Source organism: Elephantulus edwardii, unplaced genomic scaffold (genome assembly GCF_000299155.1).
Source record: "Elephantulus edwardii isolate Elephantulus edwardi_28Jun2011 unplaced genomic scaffold, EleEdw1.0 scaffold00015, whole genome shotgun sequence".
Taxonomy (NCBI): Eukaryota; Metazoa; Chordata; class Mammalia; order Macroscelidea; family Macroscelididae; genus Elephantulus; species Elephantulus edwardii.
The window spans coordinates 3,519,823-3,530,417 of NW_006399765.1; positions in this window are offsets into that span (position 1 = coordinate 3,519,823).

Genomic DNA, 10,595 nt, shown 5'->3' on the forward strand with positions numbered 1-10,595 from the left:
CTCACTCATTATCCTGGAGTTGGAACTGACTCCCAGCTGACCCTCCCTGCAGGTTTTCAGAGGCCAATCACATAGGAGGAGATAAGCCATGTTCTTCCCGAGAGGTATGATGGATTTGAACCACTCGCCTTTGGGTTAGCAGTGTAACTCCCTATCTACTAGGTCACTAGAGTTTCCTAATCTCTTAAGTGGGGTTGAAACGCATATCTGCCATACAGGATTGTCAAGACTGAATAGATGTAAGGTATCTCATACAAGCACCTGAAATCTATTAAGTGCTCAATAGTAAAAATAAAAATAATTACTAATAATTATTAGTAATAAATAATAATGAAACATATCCATTCTCATTGTTATGAAAAGTTACATGTACTAAATGGGGGATTTTTTTTAATGTTTTATTTCTTTTTGTTGTTGTTGTTAATTAATTTTAATAGACATTTACAGAGGTTTTGGATTTTCATTCGTTCACTGCTGCACTTTTCTCCCTGCTCACCCCTCCCCACCAGTTAGCTCCCCTCTCCAAAAAGAAAAAGGAAAAAAAATTCCTTCATTAGTATACTATATGGGGGATTTTTAAAAATTGCCAAGCATGAACTCATGGTGAGCTCATATGTGCCAGGATAGATATGTGCTCCACACAGAGTTTTCATGGTTGTGGCCTAACAGAAACAGACTGTGAGGAATTTTTTCAATGGTGCCACTAAGTGCATTTGACCCACAAGCCTTTCTCATTTAGTAGCCATGAACAAATAGGTTTCTGAGGCTGTAAATCTCTGCTTCAACTTTTTCCTACAAAGCAGCTGGTGGGTTCAAACTGCTGACCCATGTGTTAGCAACCCAACAGTGAAACTAGTAGGCTACTGGGGTTCCTTGTAAGCATCATAATGACACATACACAATTTCTATAACCAGCTCCACACAGATGGTCTCTTAGTGTGACACATTTACAAAGAGAGACCCAACTTTCCATCCATCCCTAGACCTGTCTCTTTGCAATGTGATGCTGCTGTCTTTCCTAATGACAAATACAGTCTGTTTCCCTTCTCTTTGGATTAGAGCTGGCCATATCACTGGCTTTGGTCAGCAGGAGAGTGAGGCTCTCCATTCCTAAAGCTAGGAGTAAAAATGAGGAAGAGAGTGCTGCTGACTTTCTCTGACTCCATGAAGAGAAGCAATAGCAAAAACCCAAACTGATTCTGTGAAACAGAAACTGAGCATACATCCTCTTTTTAATCCTTTTCCCCCCACCAAGTCTGACACCAGCCATCCCACCCGTGTTAGGTTAAATAATTCCCTGCAGTGGCCACATAGACCTCAGAATCATGAGGCTTATTAGCAACCTAATAGGTTACAATTCAGGATAAAAATAACTTAGGCCACAGTTCTTCAGTTAGGTGGGCCTCTTTCCCTTGGCCCATGCACTTCACCCCTGCCCTGTTCAGGCAAGTGTTACAAAGCCCTTTAGCTTTGTCAATCTCTAACTCCACAGAAAAGCCTTCTGCCTAAAGGCACTCTGCTTTCTCATTCCTGAGAGTCTATCTGGATCAACTTGTTCTGTGAGCTGAGACACCCATCCCTCCATGTTGCACTGATCTGGTTCTGCTGCTACCATTCCTCTGTTGTTTGTTCTCACCAATTCACACCATCTCCAGTGTTACAGCTCTGTCTCCTGAGTTGAGCAGGTTCTCAGTGCAGGAACTCAGTATCCAAAGGCACCTCTAGTTATTCTTAGTGGTAGCGAGGTCTCACCTTTCCACCTCTGCGATGGCTCATTTTAAGCCTGAAGGATGGCAAAACTGAACAATCCCCCTGCTAGGGTTACTGTCTTTACTGCCTAGTGCTGCTATGACAAGTGGATGGACTTAACAAATTTATTCTACTACAGTTTAAGGTACTAGAAGTCCAAATTCAGGGTGCTGGCTTTAGGAGAAGGCTTCTGTCTCTATTAGTTCTGAAGGAAGGTCCATGTTCCCTGTAGCATCAGCTGGTTCACCATTCCTCAGAAATCTTTCTATAACTATGTCCAGAAGCTTCTAAGCATGGGGACCTTGGTCCAAAGGAAGTTAAAAAATCCACTTCCTCTTCATTGATTTTATACTTTTCCAAGTGTCATGTCCTTCTCCCAGGATTGGCCCCTCTTGATCGCATGGCCAAAGTATGTGAGAAGAAATTTATCCATCCTTGCTTCTAAAGAGCACTCTGGTTGAACTTCGTCCAAGACATGTGTTCTTTAGGGAGTTGGTGGAGTATTCAATAATCTGTGCCCACACTAGAATGCAATTCAAAGGCATCAGTTCTTCTTTGGTCTTTTTTGTTCATTGTCCAACTTTCACATGGAAATGAAGCAATTGAAAATACCATGGCTTAGATCAGGAGAACCTTAATCTTTAAAATGACATCCTTGCTCTTAAGCACTTTAAAGAGGAGAGGTTCTTGACAACAGATTTTGTTCTAAATGTTATTTATCTTTTCTTTGGAATGGAAAAAAAACAGATTTAATGAATTGTATATAGGAACTCTAGTGGCCTAGTAATAAGAAGCTGCACTGCAATCCCAAAGGCATGTGGTTTGGATCCACCAGCTGCTCCACAGGAGAAGGATGAGCAATCTCTTCTCGTGGGATTTACTGCCTCCAAAAACCTGCTGGAGAGTCAGCTCTTGGCTGGTTCCAACTTGACAGCACAAAACTACAATACTATATAGGTGACAGGGGATATGAGCTCCCTAACTCTGCCTCCTTGAAAGGGAATTTTGAGGGATGCTCTTGGCAAATTACTTGCAACACATCAGAGAGCTGAGCAATGGCCAAGGATGACAGAAGAACAATTGATGTCTTTGATTTGTGGTTCTGGAGAACAGTATTGAACATACCATGAACTGCCAAGAGAACTAACAGGGCTGTCCTGAGAGGGTGAAACCAAGCTGCTCCTTGGAGGCAAGGATTTTGAAGCTCCGTCTCTTGTACTCTGGGCATGTAATCAGGGGGGACCAGTCTTTGGCGAAGGATATCATGCTTGGGAGGGTTAAAGACAGACAGCACAGAAGAGGAAGACCCTAGATCAGATAGATTGACACAATAATTGGGGTAATGAAGGTAAGAGTGTCAGAGACATTAAAATTGGCCCAACATAGGGCACAGTTCAGAGTTCTTGTTCATAGGGTTGCTATGAATTGTAGTTGACTCAATGGCACACAACAACAATTCGTAGGTTAGTTTAAGGTAAGTGAAGAGGGAGGAAGGAAGAGTTCATGTTTATTTAAAACTGAGTTATCTTTAAGAAAGAAAAAAAGTTTGATCTAATCGTTTCTTTCCTCTTTCTCAAATTACAAAATTACAAACAACCATTCCTAACTTGAACTAGTGGGTCTGTGTGACGTCAACACCTCACCACATTCACCAAAGACTGGGTCTTGGGGACTTCAACCACTTCACTATCTCTCCACTAGCCTGGCCTGAAGCTCTCCAAGAGTGTCTTTTATGTATTCCTATTCCTTTTCAATCTCTAGGTGGAACAGATAATCTGGGAGGCTGGGCTCTATGAGGAGGAATGTGGCATCAGGATTGGAGGAAGACATCAACAACCTGCATTATGTAGATGACACGACCTTGCTTGCAGAAACTGAGGAGGATTTAAGGCATTTGCAGCAGAAGGCCAATGACTACAGCCTTCAATATGGATTGAAGCTCAACATCAAGAAAATAAAGATCTTCACCAATGGGGCAATTGGCAGCATCATAATAGAAAGTTAAGAGATTGAGATTGTTAACAGCTTCAGTTTGCTTGGATCCACAATCAGCCAGGAATTCAAAAGACGAACTGCATTGGGACAACGTGCTGTCAGGGACCTCTCCAGAGTACTGACGAGCAACAATGTCAGTCTGGATACTGATGAGCAACGATGTCAGTCTGGATACTGATGAGCAACGATGTCAGTCTGGAGACTAAGATGAGCCTGACCTAAGCCATGGTCTTCACAATTACTTGTTATGCATCAGAAAGCTAGACAGTGATTAAGGATGAGAGATGGAGAATTGATGCCTTTGAGCTGTAGTGCTGGAGAATAATACTGAATATACCATGGACTGCTAGAGAAAAAACAGGCTCGTCTTGGAGAAGGTGAAACCAGACTGTTCCTTGGGGGCAAGGATTCTGAAGCTTCATCTGATATATTTTGGGCAGGTTACAAGGAGGGACCAGTCCTTGGAGAAGGACATCATCTTTGTATGTGTGGAGGAACCTCACAAGAGAAGACCCTCGATGAGACTGTTTGGCTCAGTGACTGGGGGAATGAGGGAGGTATGTTGGAGACAATGGGATTGGCACAGGATAGAGCACAGTTCAGAGCTGTTGTATATAGGGTCGCTATGATTCACAAGCAACTCAACAGCACATAACAACAACATTCATGAGTCACTGACCTCCAGTTACTCAGCTACCCAGTTAGAACCACATCTACCCCAAGTTATCCAGTTTGGTTTTCGAATCTTCCATCACACACTGACGTAAAAGAAGCAAAGCTCATCCTTAGCCAGCCCTGAGCAGCTGACTCTCAACTGTCAACTCTCAACTCTGGCAGCACCTTGGTGAACCCACCTCTGTGAAACAGTCCTCAGGACAAACGAAGCCCTACAAATCAGAAAAGGCTGTCCTTGAGAGTCAAGTCCCCTCCTAGGGGCTCCAGGTTTCTAGTGGCCAGATTTCATGTTGTTGCTGTTGTGTGCCATCGAGTCAGAACCAACACATAGCTGACCCTCCAGCGAGTTTTAGAGGCAGTAAATTGTCCCAGAGACTGCCCACCCTTCTCCTGCTGAGCACCTGGTAGATTGAAACTGTGTGCCTCAGGATTGCAATGCAGTGGTTTACCACTAAGCCACTAGTGCTCCATGTTTTTGTTATGTGTCATTGAGTCGCTTGAGTCATAGCGATCCTATATACAAGAGCTCTGAACCCTGATTTTTCTGCCTGCCTGCCTGCCTGCCTGCCTGCCTGCCTGCCTTCTTTGTCTGTGTGTCTCTCTCTCACCCTGCTCTATCTTGAGCTAACCTCATTATCTCTGACACACCCTCTCCTATTACCCCAGTCACTGAATCAATTCATCTCTTGCACTGTCCCTCCATCCATACAAACATGTTGTTTCTCTCCAAGGACTGATTCCTCCTTGCAACCTGCACAAAGAATGTCAGACGGAGCTTCAGAATCCTTGCCTCCAAGGAGCAGCCTGGTTTCACCTTCTCCGGCACCAACATGTTTGTTCTCCTACCAGACATGGTATATTCCATATTCTTGCCAGCAGCATAACTCAAAAACATCAATTCTATCATCCTTAGTCATTGTCTGGCTTTCTGATGCATAACAAGTAATTGTGAAGACCATGGCCTAGATCAGGCATACCTAGTCTCCAGACTGACAACATTGTTCTTGAGTACTCTGGAGAGGTCCCTGACAGATTTTCCCAATGCAATTAATTCGTCTTTTGATTTCCTGGCTGCTGGTACCAAGAGTGTTGATTATTAAGCTAGGTAAACTGAAGCTGTTAACAATCTCAATCTCTTCACCATCTATAACCATGCCATCAATTGGCCCAGTGGTGAGGATTTTTGTTTTCTTGATGATGAGCTTCAATCCATATTGAAGGCTACAGTCCTTGACCTGAGGGTCCTCCTCAGTTTTGGCAAGCAAGGTTGTGTCATCTGCATAATGCAGGTTGTTGATCAGTCTTCCACCAATCCTGATACCACATAGGTCTGATGCTACTTCTCATAGAGCCCAGCCTCCCAGATGATCTGTTCTGCACTTAGATTAAAAAGGTATGGAGATAGAATGCATCCCTGGCATACATCTTTCCTGATTTTGAACCATGCAATGTTTCCTTGCTCTGTTCTGATGAGTGCCTCCTGGTCCAAGTATAGATTTTGCATAAGCACGATCAAGTGTTCTGGAATTCCCATTCTAATAGAGTCAGCCACAGTTTGCCATGACCCACACAGTCAAATGCCTTTGCTTAGTCAATGAAACACAGATAGACATTTCTCTGGTACTATCTGCTTTCAGCTAAGATCCATCTAACTAACATTGACTATAACGTCCCTAGTGCCACGGCCCCTTCTAAACCCAGCCTGAACATATGGCAGTTCTGTTGATGTGTTGTTCCAGTCATTTTTGTATAATTTTCAGCAGCATCTTGCTGGCATGTGATATTAATTATATTGTTTGAAATTTACACACTCTGTCAGGTCACCTTGTTTTGGAAGGGGAACAAATATGAATCTCTTCCAGTCACTTGGCCGGGTAGTTGTCCTCCAGATTTCTTTTCCACAGAGGCCATCAAATTTGTTACCATCAAAGCCATGATTCTGCCATCTACTGACAGAAAAACCAATCTTGGAGACAAGAATTGGAACAGAAAAAGCAGACTTAACGAATACTGATATATAGGAAACAGGTCTATCTTTAGATTTATTTGCATGTGTGCTTTTTAAAAAATTTTTTTATTTTAATAATTTTAATGAAAATTTACAGAGATTTTGGATTTCCATTCATTCACTGCTGTACTTCTCTCCCCGCCACATGTGTGCTTTTTAAAAAATTTGGGTTTTGTACAATCATTCATATATATTGTTTTATATCATTGTTTCCAATTGATTAATGCCTTTTATCACCATGTCTCACCAAGTCCCCATTGCATCTAGCCTACTCCTTTACCCACCTCATCCATCCACTAAGGGAACTTTGGCCTAGTGGTAAACAGCTGTGCGGCCAACCCAAAGGACGGTGTTCAAATCCACCAGCTGCTCCATAAGAGAAAGATGGTCAATATCCTCCCTTGCATTTAACTGTCCCATAACCACCACCATCTCCTTCTTCTTGTCCTTTCATCATTTCTTCCTAGTTGCTCCTCCCTTGTCCTGACCTTTACACTGTTCATCGTACATTCTATTTCTACTTTTGGGACTGAGTTATTTCACTCAGAATAATGTCTTCTAGTAGTTTTGTTTTCTTTCTTTTTTTGTGTATGTGTGTTGGCTAACAAAACATTTTTTTAAATCAATTTTAATGAAAGTTTACAGACTCTGGATTTCCATCCATTCATTGTTGCACTTTTCTCCCTGCCCAACATCCCCCCAGTTCACTCGTCTCTTTGAAAAGTAAAAGAAAAATTCTTTCCTTGTTAAACAATCCTTCCCCTCAAGTCCACTCCACTATGCAGCCTTCGTTCTGGACTCCTGTCATGACAATAATACCTAATCATATATCCCTTTTAAACAGTTTTCTCTCTCATCTGTTTCAATGCAGTATACATTATATAATCCCTCTTTCTCAGTTTCCCCTCAACCCCAATGTCAGTTCAGTGGCACTCTATGGTATTTGTCCTTTTGTGACTGAGATATTTCACTCAGCATAATGTCCTCCAGGGTCACCCATTTTGTATATTTCATGAGTTCCTTGTTTTTCCATGCTCCATAGTATTCCATTGTGTGAATATACCAGACTTTATCCATTAGTTTGTTGATGGGCACTTGGGTTGTTTCCAACTCATTGCTATTGTGAACAAAGCCACAATAAACATGGGTGTGCTTATATCTGCTTGGGTGGCAGTTATGGTTTCTTTAGAGTGTATTCCCAGTACTGGAATTGCTGGGTCAAATGGTATTTCTATTTGCAACTTTTTGAGAAAGCGCCATACTGCCTTCCATAGTGGTTGCACCATTCTGCACTCCCACCAACAGTGAATAAGGCTTCCGGTTTCTCCACAACCTTGCCAGCATTTGATGTTTGCTGTTCTGTTAAATTTTGCTATCCTTACTGGGGTGAGATGATATCTCATAGTTGTTTTGATGTTTTGTTTTTTGTCTTGATTGCTCCTGCTAGAAGTGTTCCTTGTGGAACCAAGTAAAAGGGAATCCTTATCAAAGTCAGTCTTTTCTCCATTTGTCATGATGTTGCCCATTATGCAGACTTTTGTTTTCCTGATGATGACGTGTAGTTCATATTGAAGGCTGCAGTCTTTGACCTATCAACAATAGTTCATTATTTATAGAGTCACTATGAGGTGTCTTATTTGGCTCTCCAGCATCTAACAACCATAGTCTTTGATCCTATTTAATGACTGCTTCAAGTTGTTCCTACATTTTGCATGCAAGTTAGTGTCATCTACGTAACAAGTTGTTGATGAGACAACCTTCAATCCTGATGTCTCGCTTTTCTTCACATAAGTCCTTCTCAAACTATTTGCTCAGTATGTATATTGAACAGGTATGGAGAAAAGGCATACCGTTCCTGATTTTAAACTATGTAGACCCACACAAGAAATTGTGGTTAACATTGAGAAGAACAGGAATCCCAGAACATTTGATTGTGTTCATGTGAAACCTATACTTAGAACAGGAAGCAGTTGAACAAACAAAGCAAAGAAACACTGCATGGTTCAAAATGAAGAAAGGAGTGTGTCAGGGATGTGTCCTTTCTCCATACCTTTTCAATCTATATATAGAACAGATAACTCAGGAGGCTGGACTTTATGTAGAGGAATATGGCACCAGGATTGAAGAAAGAGTCATCAACAACCTGCATTATGCAGGTGGCACAATCTCACCAAACCTGAGAAGGACATGAAGTGCTTGCTACAGAAGGTCAAGGACTTCAGCTTTCAATATGAAAAGCATCAAGGAAACAAAAATCTTCACCAGCAGGCCAAATGGCAGCATGATGAAAGACAGAGAAAAGATTGAGGTTGTTAACAATTTCATCTTGCTCAGTTTCCCAGTCAACACTCTTGGCATCAGCAGTCAGGAAATCAAAAGATGAGTTCTTTTGGGAATGTCTGCCATCAGGAACTTCTCCAGAGAGTTAAAGAACAATGATGTCAGTCTAGAGATCATGGTGCACCTGATCCAGGCCATGGTCTTCTCAATTACTTGCTATGTATCAGAGAGCTGGATGATGACTAAAAATGATAAAAGAAGAATTGATACCTTTGAGTTGTAGTGCTGGAGAAGAGTACTGAACATACCATGGACCACCAAGAGAATAAAAAGGTTTGTCCCAGAGAGGGTGAAGCCAGATTGCTCCTTGGAGGCAATGATTTTGAAACTCCAACTCACATACTTTGGGCATGTTGTCAGGAGGGACTATCTCTTGGAGAATGACATCATGTTTGGAAGAGTGGAAGGTCAGCACAATAGAGAAGACCCTCGAGGAAATGGATTGACAGTGACTGTAGCTATGGGGGCAGGAGTTTCAGAGACAGTAACACTGGTTCAAGATAGGACAGGGTTCAGAACTACTGTTCATGTTGTTGTTATATGCTGTCGACTGTGACTCATAGTGACCCTATATATAACAGCCCTAAACCCTGCTCGATCCTGTGCCAATCCTGTTGTCTCCAAGACACCTACCCCCTTTACTTACAATTGTTCTTCCTCCTCTATTGTTCACAGGCTCAGTGTAAGTGACGACACATAATAACAACAGTGATTCCTTGTTTTGTTCAAATGACTGCTTCTTAGTCTATGTGCTATTTTTGCATAAATACAACTAACTTTTGCTTCTGACAAGCCAAATCCAAATAGTCTGTTAACTAACTGCAAACATGGGCGTGAAACCAGGCAAGATTCATGTTGAACAGAAAGGAAATGTTTCAATGGAGGCATGTTCTGAATGCCAACCCACAAAAACACAAGCAAATAAATTATTGTTATTTTATGTAGCTATGTTCAGAACTATTTGTTATGCAATACAATCACTTGGCACAGAGAGTGATTAATACTCATGGCTGAGGATGGACTGCAATCACTGATGGTACCGTATGAACTTGGACTTATCCTATAACCTCACTGAGTCTACATCTTTACTTGTACAACTGGATCTTTTTAGCTCTTACCCCATCTGGTCGGTGTAAGAATGAAATCAGATGTTGAACATTGATAAAAAGCAAATGTGCTCTCAAAATCATGGTTGCTCTTGTTGTTTGAGTTATGGAAAGGGGAAGGGGAGTATAGGAAGATTGTCAGGGAGGTAAGGTTAAATAGAGATAATTGAGTGTGGCTGGTGGTTTGGGTGTGTTGTTTTGTTTTGTTTTGGTTTTTTTAGGCTTTATAAATGAATAAAGATTAAGGACTAGGGGCATCTTAGGGTCTATTCCAGGCTGCCTTGGGAGATGGCAGGAGTTGGGTTTGTGTCCTGAATGAGTGTGAAGAACTCTAGGTTTGATTCTGGGTAATTCCACATTCTGTTGGATCACTATTTTTTCTTTTTCCAAATGAGAACAAATATGGATATCTTCCAATCTTTGATCAGGTCTTCAAATTTTTGGTTCAGACTAGTGAGCATGTCCAGTGTCGCATCTGCTTGCTGTTGCTGCATTCTGTCAATCTGGAAGCAATCCATAAGTGAACCTCCAGGAGGTTACAAAGGCAGTATATCGCATGGAGGAGATTGTCCATCCTTTTCCTGTGAAGCAGCTGGTGGATTTGAACCAAATGCTTTTGGGACTGTAGTGCAGCTTTTCACCACTAAGTGTTTCTGTTTGCTGAAACACCTCAATTGGTATTCTGTCACTTTCTAGAGCTTTGTTTTTCTTTCTTTTCTTTT